Here is a 15,465-nt window from a genome sequence, read left to right as displayed (position 1 = left end):
ACAGAAGAAAAGGGAAGAAAGAGACGGTCAGTGGAATTGAGTAGAGTAAATAAGAGACAACTACTTCTCAGCAGATTCAGACGCATCCCTGGATGATGTGCCCCCTGAACATAGGTTATTCAGTAGTACAGAAATGTTCTTCGCGCCAGTGGTTCCAGCAGTCCAGACATATACAAATGCGAAATAGCTTCAAATTACCACATGGGAGTTGAAGCTGACAAACTCTACTGTAAATAGTTTCAACGCAATAAAAAAGCTTTGAGCAGTAAGGTTAATGACGCTCCAGAACAGAGGCGTTCTAGATCTCCTCACAGCGATGGAAGGAGCAGTTCCTGTTGCACATTCGCACCTGTCAAAGATGGAGAGAATGGCACACTGACAGAAGCAGTGACGCGACTATCGAAGATGCATGCCAAAATGGAGGAAGAAACCAAAGGGACTGCAAAAGACCATGTCTGAATAGCATACTTATGATCATGGATGCCGTCATGGCTGTCTGATGGACTGAAGGTACGCTTTAAAAAAGTTATTTAAATAGGTTCATGTTCACAACAGCATACATTCGGTGCACTGTCATTTTAGCATAAAGATCCACAACTTAGGTTACATACCACTGTCAGCAGAGAAAGCTAAAGCCAAGGCCTGCCTGTACCCTCCCACTCCTCACATAACAGCCCCACATTTTTAAGCTGCCTCTGGCCCCTTCAGCATTCCGTGGCATCATTAACAAACATTGCCCCCTCTTCATACACTTCTCCCATTAAGCAGCCTCTTCCCTAGCAGAGTGCATGCCCCGCACAGGGCCCAAAATATCTGCAGGTCGAGAGCCCAAAGGTGGTGTTCTACAGGTACTCCTGCTCCATGTCGCAACACCAAGCCAAGTCTCTTAACCACTTGGACAGCGTCAGTGCCACCGGGCTCGACCAAAGAATTAATATACATCTTTTTGCCAAGATCATGCATATTGAATTTCCGCCCACTCTTCGTGACGCTGTGTACCAGCCCGAACATGCAGCTCAGAACAGTCAGCGGGACCCTGCAATTGACCATGCCCTCTGTCACCTCTACCACCTGCGTCCAGAAGGTGACCAAATGCGGGCAGTTCCACAATACATGTATGAAATTGGCTGCAACTTTACCGCACCAGAGGCATCTACCATCTTTCCCACTGTCAAACTTTCCCTGGACTGCTGGGGTTAGATATACCCTGTGAAGGATTTTAAGTTGAATCAGTTTAAACCAAGAGTTAATTGGCACTTTTGTGATTGCTCGCAGATTTCCACCCAGCATCCTCCATCTCCTCACCAATATCCCTTTCCCATTTGCCCTGCATGTACATTCTTCCCCATGTGTATGCTTTTGGGCCATGGCATATATCGTTGCCACAACCTTCATGCAGTTTGCCGAGTTTACCATGTAAGTCATAAGGATTACTCTGGGAATGTCCTGGGTTGCTCTGTGAATGATGGTGACCATGCCCTAAATGCCTCGCGGGGTCTCTGGCATTGGAACGCCAGCCCAAAGGTATCCCCAAGCGTCTCCTGTACCTGCTCCCATGTAACAAACGACCCCTGTGGGTAGACGTCCGCCAGCGTTTGCACACCATGCCCTGCCCACTCTGCGCTAACTTTCCTGTCACATGTCTGGGCCAGAGCCTAAATATTCCAGACGCTGAGTTCAGGGGTATATGGGGAAGGGGTCTATAGCCTGCGGCATAGCCGCTTCCATGCGTGTACTGTACATGCCCCCGGATTGAAAAGGCATTTGTCATTTATCTTAAATGAGTGCAGGGAGCTTTATAACAAGTATGGGAATGCCGCCCACCTTTCCAACTTGACGTGTGGGGATTGCCCAGAATTGCGCATCCAATAGGAGAAAAAGGACACCTGCGACGACGAGTAGTAGAACTCCAAGTACGACATTCCAACCCTGTCTCTTTCGCACGGTCTGGCTAGGTACTCACACATTACCCTGGGCATTTTCAAGCTCCTCAATTACAGTAACAACGTCAGTTATGCAAAGAATTGGGGCCCCGGCCATATTTGGACATTTCGAATTAAGTACAAAAGATGATCATTTTGGCAATCTCTACCTTCCTGAGGAGCGAGATCGGGAAAAGACCCCAGCAATCTATTCGGCTTCTAAGCTTTTCCATACAAGTGCCATAGTATCCTGAAGGAGCTGCATTCTAGATCTACCTATGCGTATAGTCAGATATTACTCAGATATTTTATCGATTCTTGCTCCCATCTAAACCCCTCACTCCTCTGGTCTTTGTGTGCTCTTGTTTAACGGGAACAGAAGTGATTTGGGCCAGTTCACTTTCAGCCCTGATATATTCCCAAATGCTTCAACTTCTTGGGTGTGGGTGGTTAGATTGCTATCAGGGTTTTTAATAAAATAATATCATCCGCATATAACGAGACTAGTTCACGTGTACCTCCAAGCGCCAGCCCCTGTTGCTCATGAAGTCGTCGCGGTCTCACAGCTAAGGGCTCCATTGCTATGGCAGATAAAAGTGGGGGATAATGGGCACCCCAGCCGTATTCTCTGCCCCATACTGAATGCCTCTGAAAGTCTTGCAAATAACCGGATTCTAGCCATCAGATCTGAATACAGCATTTTTACACGAGAGAGTAAGAGGGGGTCCCGATCTTTTTGAGCGATGCGAACAGATAATCCCCTGCCACTGAATCGAAGGCCTTCTCCATGTCCAGCAGCGCTGCTATTGCTTGGACTATGGGGTCTACCTGGGACAACAACCCAAAGAGCCTACGCAGATTAAGGGCCATACTCCTCCCCGGAATTAACCCTGACTGATCTACGTGTATTATTGCCAAGAGAAACGGCAGCAATTCGTCCGCAAAAATTTTGGAGAAGATTTTTGTATCAACATTGATGATGGAGATTGGTCTGTATGATGCACAGTCCAGCGGGTTCTTATCTGGTTTTAATAGGAGGGTGATTATACCTTCCTGCATTGTAGGGGGCATATGTCCTACCCTCAAGTCACTCGTTCCACACTTCTAATAGATATTGTGCAAACCCTGGGCCACACTCTTAAAAAAATCCCATCTGAACCCGGTGCCTTACCTGATGGAAGGTCTCTAATTGCTTTAATAATATCCTCCACAGTCATTTCAGTGCCTACTACCGCCTTTGCCTGCTCACCCAGCTAGACTAGGGAAGCTTTATCTACAAAACTATGTAAATTGTCTGGATGGCCTCTAGCCCTCTCGGCATACAAGTTCTTGTAGAATCCCCGCGATTTTGCCAGAATATCACCCGGGTCCATCGCCAGGGCCCCATCTAAACAGCGTATCGCTAGTTTGTCCATCTGATCTCTGGCATTACTCTGCATTCTTGCCAAACATCGGCACGGCCTGCCTTCTTTCCTGTATCTGCAGGCTAAATGCAGCGTAGCTAGGAACCGTGCCTCCCTATCCGCCTCTGTATTAAATTCACTCGGAACCGCCCGGATTTCAGCTAGGGTTTCAGTGCCACCCGACTCACCTCTGCAACTCTCCAAAGTTACAAGGGTGCGTTCCAGCCTGTCTAATCTATTCCAAATACTTGGTAAAAGTACAGTGTCCCCTCAAGGTGCCTTTAAACATCTCCCAGAGAGTTTCCGCTGACTGTACCGAGCCCACATTGACCTCGATGTAGGCCTTAACTATTTCATGCACTTCACTGCGATTAACAATTAACCACATCCAGTAAGGCTTGACCCTTAAACCACCAGCAAGGCCTGACTAATGAGAGGCCACCCAGCCGGAATGTCCACACCACTGGGGAGTCATCGGACAGTGTCCGTGGTAGTATCTTACAGCATACACTGCCCCGAATTAACTCTGATGTGGGTAGGATATAGTCAATGCGTGAACTTGTGTCATGCACTGACGAGTAAAAGGAATAGCCCCTCTCAAAAGGCCATCCAAACATCAATCAGCCCCAAATCCAACATACCCCCTTGAATGGCCCTAGTAACCGGGGAGTCAGGTCGAGCCCCCACAGAGGATCTGTCCAGCCCTACTTGAAATACTGTATTCAAATCCCCAGCCACAATTAAGTGTGTATGCGAATACTTCATGCATTTAACCCACAGGGTTATATAGAAACTGGAATCCTCCACATTCGGCCCATAAACATTCACTAGTGTAACTGGGCAGCCAGCAATTTCCCCATTGACCATGACGTATCTACTCTCTGGGTCACAGTCTTGTTCAGAGGGCCTAAACCCCAGAGATTTATGAACAATTATGGACACTCCACACGAGTAGGAAGAAAAAGATGGGTTATACCCCCCCATGATTTCTCCAGTCCTGCGTTCTACCTGCCCAGCAGGTGAGTCTCCTGAAGAAACAATATTCTAGCACCATGCCGCTCGCTATAAACCACCACCTTCTGTATTTTGGTGTAATTATTAAGGTCCCTTACATTCCAGTTTAGGAGGGTACAGCTATCAAGGCCTGTACCTTGCACCATTAATCCTGCTGATTTCAACGCCTTCCACTGCGCCCGACTCTCTAATGTGCAACCTTTCTGTGCACTCAACCATTGCAGCGCCCAATACATTAACCTTTTTTTCAAAAACCACAACCACTCTCCCCGCCCCCCTTTCCATCCCCCATCCTTCCCAACCCCAAAACTTCCTTAACTGCTGGTAGCCACCTCAACCCCACTGCCAACCCCCAAATGGCAGTGACCACCTCCCTCCCGCCCCCATCATTATCAACAACCATTTTGAACTAGGCTGCCTATCCGGGGGAGTCAAACACGGCAACCACCTACAATCCGCCCACATCAGCTCACCTTTTCGGGGGGGAGGAGGCCCATCACACAAGGATATGAAGCAATAGATCTTATTTGTTACATTATTCCATCACGTCCCGCTGCAGGGCCAAACATTCCCAATGCACCCTGCTGTTGCCAGAGAGCAGCCCATCTTCCAGACCAAATATAAGTTGCCATGAATTGGGTAACCACAGTCGGGCACACAGGGCCCTCACTGTTTAGGCAGGGACTCTACAATGGCTGCCACCTCGGCTGGGTCTCTAAAAAATGTCTTGTTATCATGGACAACCCTCAACCTAGAGGGCTACAACATGGCAAACTGTATTTGGCGATCCGTTACGAGTTTTTTCTTCACTGCCAAAAAGGACAAACATGCTCTTTGCACTGTGGGTCTAAAGTCTTGAAAAAAGGATACTCTCGCCCCCTCCCACTGAACATCTCCCAGTTCCCGTTCTCTTTTCAAGATGATGTCTCTGTCGCGGTAATTTAGAAGTTTGACAATGACTGGGTGAGGATTCTGCCCTGGCGTTTGTCCAGAGATTCTATGTGTTCACCCCACAAGAAACTGAGATGATAGTTCTGGGTCACAAAGCACCTCTTTAAAAAAGGTTTCCATAAACTGCTCCAAATTGCGAGACGTTATGGACTCCGGGGTCCCCGTAACCCAGACAGTGTTACGTCTGGATCTCGCTTCCAAATCTTCATTCTTGCCTCGGATTTCCTTGACCTCCTTCTGCAGATTCCGGATTGCAGCTGTGACCTCACCATTCGTGTCTTCAAGTACTCCAACCCTGTCTTCTGCCTCCCTGAGCCGGCTGCTTTCTTTTTCTATTTCTTCTGCATTCTGTCCATTTTATACTCCATGCCGTCAAGTTTGGTGTTTACAGCAGCAAAGCCAGTCTTCACGTAGGCCAGCACCAGGCTCAATTCGGAAGGGCGGTCCAGTTCAGACTCTGTCAGGGCTTTCTGCAGGCTGGAGCTTGTTGTAGCCTCCATTCCGGCTATCCTGGGCGGGTTTGACATGCCCTTATGCAGTGCCAGACCCTCCATCTGGGAAAATTGCAGGCAGCCCTGCTTCTTGCCTCCCTTTGCCATTCAGCTGTGGCCACCCACCACAATCTTCCGCTCCAGATGCTCCTCAGACTCTGCCAAAGTCAATGCGGCCCCTGATTCTATTACTCCCTTCAGCAATCACACCACTCCAGGGACTCAGCCTGTGCCTCCACCGCCAGTGCCACTGCACTAATTCCTACTGAGCTATTCCCCAAATTGAAGCTCCAGGAGCCCCTCCCGGTCCTGAGCTAACCACGTTGCCCCTGGGATCCTCCATCTCTCTTAGCCCACAGGGGGTGCACCAAACCAAGTATCATTTGCTTCCCCAGTGGGGTGCCCATGTGCCTCTGTCTTATTTCCCCCTTGATAGGGCAGTGCCATGGGACCACTTATCTGTTGTGCGTCCACCTCCGTCTCAGGCTGGTCCACTCTTCACACCAAACCTGCTCTGGTCCACAGCGTCTCCCACTCCAAGGAGCAGCGAGGGATCTCATCCTTTCAGGCTGCAGCCACGTGTCACCCCCCCGGTGGGGTGCAACACAACTTCTGATGTTTGCAGTAGGTCTCCCCAAGCACCGGAGTGCCCGGAGCCCAGCTCAGCACAGCTAGGGGCCCGTGTCTGGTCTGGTGCACAAGGGTGTACACCCAGACTGTGCCGCTCACCCTCCTTCGTGACACCTGGCCCTGCCTCCGAGGCTCTCCCTTCTCCAGGAGCCGCATCGGTTGCTCAGTCTGCTCTCCGGAGCACTCAGGCACCCCGAACCCAGCCACCAGCGCCTCGCTCCCTTCCAGTGATCGGGTGTGAGCTGCATTGTCCATGGGAGGCTGGCCAGGTCCAGCAGTGGTCATGCCTGTCCCAATCAGCACTGTTTTTCCCTCACAGTTGGGGGAGATAGGATCTCTAGCCTTGCGTGGTGCTCCACAGTGGTTTCAGTCTACTTAGCCCAATTTCAGCATGTACGGGCCTCCTCATCCACCGATTTCATTGTGGAGCTCAAATGCCAGTGGCCATCTTGTTTGCCGGCTCTCGAGCACCCCCCGGATTGAAGTTACTCTTAGGGGCAGTAATGCTAGTACTAGTGAGACTGTGTGTGATACAAATCTGCATCACTCAATGCCGCAAGACGAATGAGAAATCGATAGGAATGAAGGTGATGATGGATGTGAATATGGGAGGAGAAAAGGACAAGATAGTGGACGAAAGAGAGAAACTGAGAATAAGGGAATGTCCACTGTTCCCCTCCCACCATAGACATTCATGTCGACAACCTGCGCAACAAAAAGATGCATGGAGGAAAATAGATATGGTACAACCCAGAAGGAGAATGTAGTTACATGACCTGGTGTTTTGACGATCATGCAAATTACTATGGACACCTCGGAGGATTGATAAAATGATGTCTACCAAGAATAAAGGTGGTGACATATAGTGGAGTGGTCGACAGGACGACCAGAGGGGGGACTGAAAAGAGGGCCCCAGGAATGCCCCTCCTCACCCCAATGAGCATGACAGGCCGAAGGGCTAAAAACATTAGAAGCTACTCATCCTTTTTCAGACAAACCCAAAGTGCACCACTGGCTGAAACATATGCAGAAAAGTATCCCTTCAGTCAGCCATTCAGACCTAAGGGACTCAACAGAGATTGTGGATGGGAATATGCTAATGGACAGCATCGAGTAGCCCTCGAGAAGACAATGAGCTGACGTCACTAGAACCTCAGAGTGTCTAGACGAACATACATGTTGCTCTTTTCCCCAAAAAATGGTATGTGGCTGCATTATATCAATAGAAGGAAGCAAGATGTGAGGCACTCAGAAAGATAGCGAGAGAGAGCTTCAAAAGTAACAGTGAAGATAAAAACAAAAGTGCAAATCGTGTAGTAGCAACAATAATTTGTAATCCTAAAAATCCTAATAATTGCCAAAAATTATTTTTAAAAATGGGAAAAAACAAATATTATGAAACACAGAAGAGTTGCTACTTGTTATGTACAGGAGCTCATGAACATCAACAAATGTGATTAAATCGGTCAGTATAACAGTTCTTGCACATTTAACATGCATTCAACCTGTGCAGGGGATGTGGCATGAGGGGCCTTCCAGACGTCCAAAAGATGTATCCAATACCGCCTTTCCCGAACCTTAACTGCTAAAAGAGTGGTGTAAACGAAGGTAAAGGGACTGTTGTATCTAGGCTCACTCCATCTGCGGATTACATTTTTCACGTAAATCGTGTCGACAGGTAAGAGCTGGAGTTGTGGTGACTTCATTGAGGTAGATGCAGTGCTGGTAGGATCTTCAGACCATGGTGGTGCTATCTGGTGAGAAATAAATGTTATTGCTTTTGTTAAGACAGAAAGGTAATCTTGGATCTCATCTCCTAGATCGGACGCAGCCCTGTGAGCACTTGAAGCTCTTCTGAAAGGGGATGGGGGCATGTGCATTCGCCGCCCTGTTACCAGCTCATGGGGCGATAAGTGATGATCCTTTCAGGGCTGTGTGCGCATGCTAAACAAGGCCAGGGGCAAACAGTGCACCCAGTTCCTCTTTAACGTGGTGCACAGTTTTGACAATTTGCTCTTTAATAGACCGTTTATCTGTTCTACAACCCTGTTTGTCCGCGGGTCAGGGGGGTAAATTGTGTACATTCGATGCTTGATGCCCAATAATGCTGTTAATTCCTTCAACAGTCAATTGAAAAAGTTGGTGCCATTGTTGGATTTAATTACATCACACACTCCCCAGTGAGGAAAAACCTCTCTCACTAAAAATGTGGCTGCACATTAAGCATCTGGATGTTTACAAGGACCTGCCTCCACTCATCGAGATAAAGGACACACAATTACAAATAGCGGCACCCATTACATCTTTCACCCATGTCAGCGTAGTTGATGTGGAATGGTGTAGTTGGGCATTGAGGGTATCTCAAATAGTTCTCAGGGTGTGGCCAGTACTATAAGACTGGCAGGTGGTCCAGTTAGTCACCATTTTAGTCAGCATTTCCTGCAGATTGGGGACAAACCAGTCCTCCTGTAAATCTGCAGCAATATGATGTTTCAACAAGCGAGATGGATGGGGCAGCTGGTCGAAGGCGACCAGCAGCAGCTCATGTGGCATGACTGCTTCGCCCGTCATTTCCTGCCACCACAATAGGTCTGTCAAGGACTGCTTACATCTGCTTTCTTGGCACATGTCCTTCTCTTCCTGTGGTACACAGCCCTGTAATTCAATAATCTGCGCAATTGGTAATGAGTTTTAGGATTCAGGTGATTGCGCTCGTCCCTGTGCTACCACTGGATATTCTGAAACCACAGGCACAGGGGGATACACTGCTTGTTTGACTGTTGCATTACCGAGTGAGACCTTGCCTGTGTCATTTGTGTGGGAACTCCATTTCACCACAGCTGTCATGGAAGTCTGGGAAAGTGCTTCTATTAGTTGATCCAATAATGCTGCATGTTGCACCGGTGACCCATCAGCCCTCCTAAACCCTCTCCTCTTCCATCGTGCCAGCCCTGAATGCACGGTTGTGGTGACATAGGCTGAGTCAGAATAGATGGACACGCGGCACCCTTGGGATACTAGGAGTGCTTCAATAAGCGCAATTCTGCCGCTTGGGCCGAGCAGTGCATGGGCAGCCTTTTTTTTGCACAATCACTTCATACTCTCCGTCAACCAGGCAGACAACTATCGCCCAAGTATACCTCAAGCCAGTCCCCTGGTAAATAGTTGCTGACCCGTCAACAAATAGGAATCCCCTGCCTCCTCGAGAGGGCTATATTTTGCTTTGGGTATGTCCTCCTCCTCCCCCTCAAATGTTACACAGTCATCCATTGCAAGGTCTTTGTCAGTACACATTTCTGTGATGAAAGTGGCAGGGTTTACAGTTTTGCAGCATACTATGTGTATGTGTGGGCTGGAGAAGATGACCTCATATGCAGATGCCCGCTGGGTGGTCAGAGTTGTTTTGGATCTCTCCAGGATGGCAAATACTGCATACTCCATGTACAGGGTTAATGAACACCCCATGACAATTGTGGAGCTCTTCCCAATCACAAATGTGGCAGCAGCTAGTGCCTGTTTGCAAGGTATCTGGCCCTGCATGACTGAATCTAACACCCAACTGTAATAGGCCAAAGGCGTGTGGCCCATTGTGCTTTTCTGTGCGAGTACTGCAGTCATCAGTTGACCATTAAAATGGTAGAAAAGATAGAACTCTTGAGTGTAATCAAGGGTTGCTAGCACTGGAGGGGTAGAAATGACCACTTTCAATTCATTAAAGCTGGTGAGCATGTCCACTTTCCAGACAATTTTGTTGTCTTTCTTTTGTGCCTCTTTGAGAACCTGAAATGGGTGTGGTATAAGCAGTATAGTATAGGATCCATGCTCTGCAGAAATTACACAACCACAGGAACTTCTGCATTTCCTTGACCGTTTTCAGCTGGGGGCACTGTGCACTGACGCGGCATGCTCTGGTATGATTTTCTTCCCATGGACAGATATCAATTGTCCCACTTCCTGAAGGAAATATTGCAACTTTGCCATGTCTACTTTGTACCCTTTATATGTTAACAGCTGCAGCAGAGTGACAGAGTCGCTTCGGCACTGTCGTCCATTGTCACTGAACACCAGCAGATTGTCCACATATTGGATGATAGTACTGGGCACCTGAATGTTTCCCAAATCAGCATGTAATATTCTGTTAAAGATACTAGGAGATTCACAATACCCTTGTGGTAATCTTGTGTGCTCAAACCGCATTCCGCGATGCGTAAACTCAGTGAGGTATTGCGAGTCTGGATGCAGGGGTATCGAAAAGAAGGCATTCTTCAGATCTACGACAGTGAAGTGTCGCTTGTTTGGGGATGCTGCACAAAATGGTTGCAGGGTAAGGAACTACAGGAATTTCTGCCTGTACAATGTAATTTAGGAAGCAGAAAGCTTTCGCCTCTTTTTTATCAGATATGGCTGTGTTACATGGGGAGGTGGAAGGAACAATGATCCCTTGATTTAGGAGCACAGAAATAGTGTCTTGTATTCCCTCCTCTGCTTCTTTGAGCAGAGGATATTGTTTTGCTCGGGATAATACCCCACTGTCCTGTTCTTCATGTGAGGGAATGGCAGGAAGCTGCACTGTCAGCACTGAGGGGGTTAACCACAGTGCATTGGGAATAAGCCCCCAGAGCCAGACAAGGTTTCAACCTTCCTTTATTATTTTTGCTGCTAACTAACTAGCATGGGCTTTTATCGCGCGTGCGCCATTCCCCGCATTCTCATTAGTGGGCGCCGACGCTCCATTAACTGTGTCCTCTACAGGACATGACACCGCACTTGGCTTGAGTGTTATCAGTTTGGGGGCAACTCCATGTAAGAGCCCTACATCATGGGCACTAGTTGTCCATAACCTTTTGGGACCTGCTCTAGATCTTTTTCAGTGAAGGAGGGCGGGGTGGCAAGGACCCTCAATGAACATTGCTCTTTACGATACTGTACCATTAATCTCACAGGCGATGCAAAAAGCAATCACAATTTCGCCATCATCGACACGATCCTCAAACAATTTTGCACTTGTTACTTCTGTTAGGGGCAAGGTAAGCTCAATACACAATACAGTGCGCCGCTCACACCCATTTAAATCAGTTCCCACTAAAACAATCCTTTTTGCTGACACCACCAACCCTTGCAGATCCAGTGATAGAATTGTCCCTGCCACACAAGTTCTGTGGTCACAATGGGCCTAAAGATGAAAACAGATAGTATGCGCCAACATGCCTTACCAATCTGGGCGACTGCATCAAGCAAAACTGTGATTCTGTACTCAATCATGTCAGGGTTGACGGAGATGCCAAAAACCACCACCTCTCCTCCCATTGCATGTATTATCACCATCACCCTCATGTTGTTGCATTGGGCCGGCTGGGGCATATGGATTGTATCCCGCTGCCATCCTACTTCTGCATTCCCTTTGCGAAATGAACTCACTTCCTGCATCCCCAACACTGAACTGGTCCCTTCCCCCTCTCTGCCCCCTTCCGCCAAATCCACCTCTGCCTCCTTGGAGCCCCCCTCTACCGCGTTGCTGACCTCCTTGATACCATTCAGAGTACTGTGACTGCGATCCACCGTTCCACTGCCTTTGTCTTCCGCTTGGCCAAAACGCCCATGATTCTTGCATCCGGCCACACTGCTACCTGCCGGCTCTGTTTTAGTGATATCCGTGACCGCCCCTTCAACTACTATTTTAGCCAATATTTTCTGTACCAGTTTTGCTTCTTCAGCCTGCAACCTTTGCACCATTTCCTTTTCTCTCCCTTCGATCCGCTTACAGTGGTGTATAATTATAGTCTGTATCTCAGCCCACCGCTTTGCTTCGATGCTCACGAACATGAGTGCCTTCTGCACTTCTTTGGGCAACACCCTTTTAATAACAAATTGTAAAAGAGGAAATGATTGGTCCTACTGGTCTCTCATCTCCGCAATCCACTTCGAGGGGATTGGGTCCTCCGACGTATTCCATATCTATGACATGTAATCACCACAGCTGTGCTGCTTCGGAAACTTTTTCGGCGTCTGCGTCCTGCGTCGATGACGTCGATGCGCCGCCGTCGAGGACCTCCTCCGACGTCCGACGTCATCCGATGTGATAAGTAGGACGCACGACGCCAGTAGCCTCAGTTCCGTTTTTTCCGCGAACGTGCTGCTTCGTGTTTCTCGGTTCTAGCCTCGACTCATTGGAGTTCTGTTCTTTCTGGTTCTTCGAACCTGTTCGTTTGTGAATATTCCTTCGACGATGTCTTCCACTTCGTCTTCAACCCCGCGTCCGGGCTTCAAGAAGTGCGGGGAGTGTGGGTCCAAGATGTCGGTGACTGACTCGCACGATGCCTGCCTCTGGTGCCTCGGGGAGGCCCACGACACGGATGACTGTGTCGACTGCCTGTCGCTCACGTCCAAGGCCTTACGCGAACGTAAGAAGAAATTGTCGGTAGGTCGGGTGTCCAAGCCCCGGAAGTCGAAGTCGGCGGGGCTTTCGACGGATGATTCGAGGGGTGACTCTCCGCGTCATCGTCGGAAGTCTCGTCGGTCTTCTTCTAGGAGTCGGTCTCGCCACTCCTCAGCCTCTTCGAGGCATTCTCGGAAGCGCCGACACCGGTCGCCTTCCAGGTCCTCTTCAGAGGACTCTGCCCGGCACGTCGGTTACCCCACCAGCCGTGCGACGCCGGAGGAATGGGCTTCCTTCGGGAAGAAGATGTTGGCGATTCTTGAGTCGCAGGGTACTCAACCGTCCGCGCCCCCGAGTGGGGTCGGCCGTGAGAGGTCGAGAGCCACCGCTCGCAAGAGTGGTCGGCGCGAGTCACGGGAGAGGTCCCGTTCGGACAAGGGGGCTCGTTCTCGCCGTACCCGTTCCAGGTCCCGGTCCTCGACGCGATCGAGACCGTGTGCACCTGTGATGTCTTCGAGGAAGACATCGGCGTCTGAGGCGTCGAGGGCGTCGACAGGCTTTCTCGAGGCTCCGGCTCCGAGGAAGTCGTCGAAGCCGTCGACGGTCAGGTCGTCGAGGGACACGCTCGGGGCTCCGGCTTCGAGGGCTGTGTCGACGCCGCCGATACTGGAGGCGCTGCATCTGACGTCGACGCCGATTTCCTCGACGTCGACGCCGATCCTCTCGGCGCCGTTGCCGGTTTTCTCGACGTCGGCGCCGATTCGCTCGACGCCATCGACGCCTTTCGTGTCGGAGGTGCCCCGTGTCTCGGGTGTTCCCCCTAGGAAGGCTCTGGTTAAGAGCAGGCACTCTCGGGTGCCTTTCCACCACTTGGATTATATTTCAGAGGCGGATGAGGATTCGGATGGCCTGGTTCCTAGTCAGGTGCCGGATGACATTGTCTCGGGCCATAGTCAGTTTGACGATTTGAGGCAGTCGCTGCATGATGCCAGTGGACTGGACACCTCTCCGGAGGTGGAATTTGGTCGGCCTGAGCCTGGCTCCCATGCCGATTCCTCATACCGGCGCCTTATGGCTAGGGTGTCTGAGTATCTGGGATGGTCTGCTCCCCCAGGGGAGTTTGTGCAGGATGATCTGACGGACATCCTTGATGTTGGTCCCCCAACTGACCCGGTACTGCCGTTCCATATGGCTTTACAGCGTAGGGTGGTGGCGGCTTGGACTACTCCGGAGAGTCTCCCGGCAGTGGGCAGATCCTTGTCGCGAAAATACCGTCCAGCCAGTGGCGACCCCTGCTACTTGACCAGGCACCCCACTCCGGAAAGTTTGGTGGTGCAGGCGGCCACGGCCCCGGCAAAGCAGGCGTCGTACCCTACCATCCCTCCTCATAGGGACGACAAACGTTTTGATGGCTGGGCGAAGAAGGTGTTTTCTTCTGGTGGTATGGCGCTTCAGGCGGCCAACTCCATTTGTGCCTTGTCGCGTTTCACGCACACTCTGTGGAACTGTGTTGCGTTAGCGGCTGAACATATTCCCGAAGGGGACGAACGGGATGGTTTCCTTGCTATGGTCCAGGATGGTAAGGATGCCATGTGTGAGTCCGTTCAGTCGGGTTTGGACTTAGCTGAATGCGTCAGTAGGTCCATGGCGGCGAGCACCGTGATACGCAGGTTTGCGTGGTTGCGGAAGTCGGGGTTTGCTCCTGATGTGCAGTCCCGGCTCCTCAACATGCCCTTTGATGGTGAACATCTTTTTGGCAGCAAGGCTGACGAGAGCCTTGAGAGGTTGCAGACCTCAAAAGCTGCAGCGAAGTCGTTGGGCGCTGCAGTTCGCCAACCTCTGCCTTTTCGTCCTAGGGGACAGCAGTGGAGGGGTGGCTCCTTTCGCTATTACTCGTCCTTTGGTAAAGCGAGAGGAGCTGGCAGTCAAAGGGGCCAACGCAGGGGTACCAGAGGTGGACGACAAGGTACCCGTGGTGCCAAGGCCGCTCGGGCAGTTGCCTCTTTGCCCTCAGGTAACGCCGCAGCCGCTCCTACTCAGTCATGAGGCCATGTACCATGGTTCGCCGGTTGGGGGAAGGCTGGCGCAGCATCTTGTAGAGTGGCGTGCCATTACTTCAGATGTGTGGGTTCTGGTGATCATAACCCACGGCTACTGTCTTCCCTTTCGGCACAGGCCTCGCGACAATCCACCGGGGAACCTCTCTTTGAAGTGTCCGGATCCGCTCCTTGCGCAGGAAATTCAAGCCCTGCTGGAGAAAGGCGCCATAGAACTGGTGCCTGTAGCGGAGAGGAACAAGGGATGGTATTCCCCTTATTTTTTGATTTCGAAGAAAGACGGGGGATTGAGACCCATCATGGACTTGCGCGGTTTGAACAAACTCCTCAGGAAGGACAAGTTCAAGATGGTTACTCTCTCTCAAGTCCTCCAGGCCCTTCAGCTTCAGGACTGGTTGGTGTCACTCGACCTCAAGGATGCTTACTTCCATGTGCCGATCCATCCCAAGCACAAGAAGTACCTGAGGTTCGCGGTTGGCGACTCGCACTTTCAGTTTCGGGTCCTGCCGTTCGGTTTGACCTCCGCCCCGAGGGTTTTCACCAAGCTCATGGTGGTGGTGGCAGCGCATCTCAGGCAAGGGGGGATTCACGTCTACCCCTACCTGGACGATTGGTTGATCA

The sequence above is a fragment of the Ambystoma mexicanum genome, chromosome 9, assembly GCF_040938575.1.
Source record: "Ambystoma mexicanum isolate Mex_15411 chromosome 9, UKY_AmexF1_1, whole genome shotgun sequence".
Taxonomy (NCBI): Eukaryota; Metazoa; Chordata; class Amphibia; order Caudata; family Ambystomatidae; genus Ambystoma; species Ambystoma mexicanum.
This window is presented reverse-complemented; position numbering follows the sequence as displayed.